The following is a 4,965-nucleotide window of genomic DNA, read 5'->3' on the forward strand; positions in this document are numbered from 1 at the left end:
CAGGGTCACCTCACATAGGCCTCCACATAGTGTCAGAACTGGACCTTCAGCTGGAACGTAACTACGTGTTTTATGTTTTTACCGTGGTTGAAACTGAAGGCGCTGTGAATTACGGGCCTGCTCTGAAATATGTGATTGTAGAAAAGGCCCATGGGAGAGAGAGTCTATGGGGAGATGAGGCGGAAGTACTGGATACTTGGAGGACAAGGAGCCATTCGTAAGCACCAATACACCTGCATGGAATGTCAGAGATGGGGGGCCAGAGCCACTGTGCCCAAACTGGCAGATTTACCCCCTGCTCGCTGGCGCCTCCTCAAACCACCCTTCTGGTCAACAGGAGTCGATTGCTTTGGCCCCTTGACGATCAACCTAGGTCATTGAGTGGAAAAGCGCTGGGGCATTCTATTCAAGTGTTTGACAACTATATGTGTCCACCAGGACCTACTGGAGAGTTTGGATACTGAAGCCTTCCTCATGGCCCTACGACGGTTTATCTCCCGACGGGGGAAACCCTACGAGATCCTGGCTGACAGAGGCACAAACTTCAAGGTAGGAGAAGCTAGGTTGGAGGAAGCCTTCCAACCCAGCCTCCAGGATCAGCTAAATTGTCGCTAGGGGACTTTGAATCACCTGTGTGTCCGAAATGACGATAGCAAAGATTAAAGTAAACAACACAGAAATGGAATTGGCAAATTAAGCTATTGTGGGAAGCCAGCCAATATAAAACGAAAACATGAACTTTATTAAAATGACAACAGGTTGCAGCTTACTTTGTGTAAATGGTGAACTCATACAGCTGTCAACTCTTGTCACTGCAATCCGTTTCACATTTTCTAGCTGCACACTGTGTGTGTGTGTGTGTGTGCGTGTGTGTATCCAGCCAAGTAGGAAGATGGCAGAATTTTTTTTTAAAGACGGTCATCAGAGCATTTTTCAGTACACCAAAACACAAAGTAAGAACCCTAGTAGCCTAATATCTCAAAGACTAGTTGATAAGATGTTCATAAGAAATAAGTGAAATGCTAATGGCAATGTTTCATAATGATGTCATCAGGCAGAGCAGGCAACAGATGGCACACAGACAGCAGCGCTGGGGACAGATGGGCAGGGAAAGACTGGCAGAGACAGGGAGTCTCAGGTAAGTTTGTTGAGTCTTTGTTTGACAACATTATGAAAGGTTCTCTCTTTTTTAAACTTGTAAAATAGCGACATAATTGGACAATGCCATGGATACCCACTCTCAACTTAAACTGGTGACTGAACCAAGATTTGTTTAACCAGTTGGATTTAGGGGGCGCTGTTTTAATTTTTGGATGAAAAACTTTCCCGTTTTAAACAAGATATTTTGTCACGAAAAGATGCTCGACTATGCATATAAAAAGCTTTGGAAAGAAGACACTCTGACGTTTCCAAAACTACAAAGATATTGTCTGTGAGTGCCACAGAACTGATGTTACAGGCGAAACCCAGATAAAAATCCAACCAGGAAGTGCCACATTTTTTTAAACCGCCTCATGGAGCACACTGTGTAAATCTGAGTACACAGGCTGGCTGCTCAGCCTCCCCACTGATCCTGGATTCCCTTTCTTGGGTCCATCAGTTATGCGTCCTCTATTGACAGTCAGGAAAGTTTAAGAGCATTTTTTTATCAATTGAATCCTACAGACGAAGAACCATATATGTGACATTTAAAAAAAAAAAGAGATATACATGAAAAATCATTATTGGACACCATTTTTCTATAGTGAACCGGTTTCACAAGCTTTCCACGCGCTAATTAACAATAATTTTAAATTTAAAGATAGGCTCTCGTGGAATAACCGTTTATGTGCACCACTCAGAATGGACGGACAAGCGCACAACCTTTCTGTTGCTGATGAAAATCGCAGAAATGTGGGAAAGAAACGCAAAACAAAACTAAAAGAATGGAAAGACAGGCAAAGGAAGATCTTACGGGATGCGGGAAAACCCTATACAAATCGTAAGGGTCAAGAAAAAAACTGGGAAAAGCTGTCCAAAAGAGGTATGTGGAAGAACCGTATATCAAACAATCAAGCTAGCTAGCTATAGAGTACAGTAACTAACATGTATGTTCTGGGTTGTCTAATTTGTAACTATAGAGAAAACATATTAGCTAAAGTTCGTTGGCTACTAACTCATACATTATCGTTACAAATGTTATTGCTAGATTATAGAAGAAACATAGCTAGCTACTTTTTCTCTGTCCACAGGATGATTTGACATGGCTACAGTAGCTAGCTAGTTACACTGTATCCTGCAGGGAAGAGCGTGTTCCACGACGTGCAGAAAGGATTGTGGAAAGTTGACTGATGAACGCAAGCTGCATCTGTTCAACAGGTTCTATACTGTCCCATACGAGAAATAACAAGCGTTGATTCTCTCCGGCTTAGAACAGGTTAGAAATAAGACAAAACGCCTATTATTATAATAGCTATATTGAACACTTGCATAGTTTAACTTTGACAGTAATGATACGTACATTAACGTTAACTCTAAAAGTGCTGTGTTACACAATGGTGCAATACAAACTCATTCTGTGTATAGATTGGGAGTGTGTGAAAGATGGAGGTCCTGATCAAGCAATATCCTGAATGTGCTACAGTATATTAAATTCTGAATTCATCATTGTCAATTTTTATTGCAGCATGAGGTGAAATGGAGACGTAAACCTGAGGATACAAAGGAGAACAAACGACGGAAACAAACCTTCAAATACCATGCACAGCAAGCAGGCCAGAGATTGAATGTGTGCAAGGTTACTTTCATGTCTGTGTTCCAGCTAACCAACAGCCGTCTTCAGGCAAGTGAAAATATGAATTAATGTCTATATGAATATCAATTACAAACATATTGTATTCTCTGTACTAGTTTTTAATAACCTGCTAATTGAAATGTAATTGTTTTGGTCAGGTTATTCAGGAAAAGTTAGCTGAGGCAGGTGAGGTTGCAGGGTCTCCAGATCAAGCTGCTGAGGCTAGGTCTCCTTTAGAAGATGGAAGAGGGAAGCATAGCAATAGGTAATGCGCTATGGATTCCAGCCTGGATTATTTCACTATAGCAGTGCTCTAAACAATCTTCTAAACATTAACATAGAGTATCGAATGGATGAATAGCGAATTCTGAAACAAAAATATAAAAATGTTTATTACTTTTAAACAAAATGATGGTAAATAAGCTGTCCAACTACCACCTGAGCATTGAGGACTGAGTGCCGATTACCTTCCCCCTCCCACCGGACAGCACTGGCCTAATTCTCGCCGCCCTACAGGACCCCCGGCCACAAACGGCAATGGCGTGACCGGGATTTGTACCCCGGTTATAGCGACACAGTTGCACTCTAAGGTTGCACTCTACCATTGAGAGAATACAAGTTTAACAACACCTTGTTATCTCCTTACAGGCCACATCGGATACATGCTACAGTGAAAGAGGGCATCAAGGAGCACATTCTATCTTTCCCAAGAACCCAGAACCACTACTCACGGATGAAGGGGGATGTACACAGAGAATACCTCAGCCCTGATCTGAATTTGTTGCGAATGTACCGACTCTACAAAGAGAATAATACCACATCATCTGCAAAATTCTGGGTTTATAGGGACATTTTCAAACAGCAGAGTCTCAATTTCGCATTCTTCACTAAGATGTCAGCAGCAAATCTGAAGAGGAGAAGAGGAAGATTGCAGTTGAAAGTGAGTTACACCATCGAAAAGCCTAAAAGGCCTACACACAGCTTCTTTTCTTCTACATTCTTTTCTTCCTTGTGATCGCTCTTTTGCCACCATCGAGAAGAGGCGCAAGGTGTCAGTCCTTCATACACCTGATGATGTTTCAAAGATGATACTTGAAGCACAACCAGCAAAACCATTCAAGGTGATGAGGATGCAATGTGAAGACTTCAGGCACCTCCCAGATTCTATCCTCAAGCGACCAGCTGGACTACAGATCACCTCAGTGAGGTGGTTAAAAGTCACAGGTATTGCACAGAGAATAGTTTACTAACATCCCATCAACATGCAACATGTTGTTCTAACAATAAAATATCCTAATGCTTGACTGTGAAAGTTGTTTATTGATGTCAGGAACTTAAAATGTTTCTGTTCTAATTTCAGTTGAGGATCCTTGGAATCTGTACGCCAAACAGAGCCACAGTCTATTTGAGGGATGGAAATCGTGGCTGATCTCCAAACCAAAACAAGGAGCTACACCTCAACCTCCCTATTTTGCAAGCCACTACCCTAGAGCATATGAGAGTCCTCTGCCCATCAAAAAAAACAAGTACCAAGATCTGATGACCATGCTCAACTACTTGCCAGCTGCTGCACGCTCTTTTTATGAATCACTGCAGAGTGAATAATTTGTTGTTAAACCAAGCTACATAATTAAACTTTTTTTCTGTGAGTTTATGATCCCCTGAACCTGTATACTGTAGTATGTTGAATCTGTATACATTTCAGAAGACATGTCACCCCTATTGTAGGAAATTAAATGTATCGTAGGTGTTTTCTATGTGAATCAATTTGTGTATGATTTGAACCAGCACAATATATTGAATTAATTTAATTTTAAGATGTTGTTCCTAGTGTAGAAAATGTTATGTACAATGTGTTCTGTTGATAATTATTTTGTGTGATCATTTGAACCTTTTTTAATCTGAATGAATTAAAAACAAATAAGTCATCACATACAGTATGTGAGTATTCATTTGATCTTGATTCCCTTTTTTTATTCATTACAATATACACTGTCTCTCTGTCACCACATTTAGCATTAACTCTAAGCAGTTAATACTTATTTACTGCTGTCACCTCAGTGCAGAAGGACATTTCTTGCCTTTAGCATGGGTTTAACGCAATTCACAACTTAATTGCTGATCATAGTGTTAAACACAAAGAGAATGGTTTTCTGAACGTTTTGTAATATTGACCTTAGGGACCTGCATAT

At 40.7% G+C, this 4,965-nt stretch overlaps 1 long non-coding RNA gene across 1 annotated transcript; it reads left to right on the top strand.

Moving 5' to 3' along the window:
• Positions 1-3,799: 3,799 nt before the first annotated feature.
• On the top strand, positions 3,800-4,736 carry LOC149980142 (uncharacterized). Its single transcript, XR_016484061.1, has 2 exons — positions 3,800-3,997; positions 4,134-4,736. It is a non-coding gene; the product is annotated as an uncharacterized LOC149980142 (long non-coding RNA).
• The last annotated feature ends 229 nt before the right edge of the window (positions 4,737-4,965 follow it).

This window comes from Oncorhynchus mykiss, chromosome 10 (genome assembly GCF_057628025.1).
Source record: "Oncorhynchus mykiss isolate SJ-2025 chromosome 10, ASM5762802v1, whole genome shotgun sequence".
Lineage (NCBI taxonomy): Eukaryota > Metazoa > Chordata > Actinopteri > Salmoniformes > Salmonidae > Oncorhynchus > Oncorhynchus mykiss.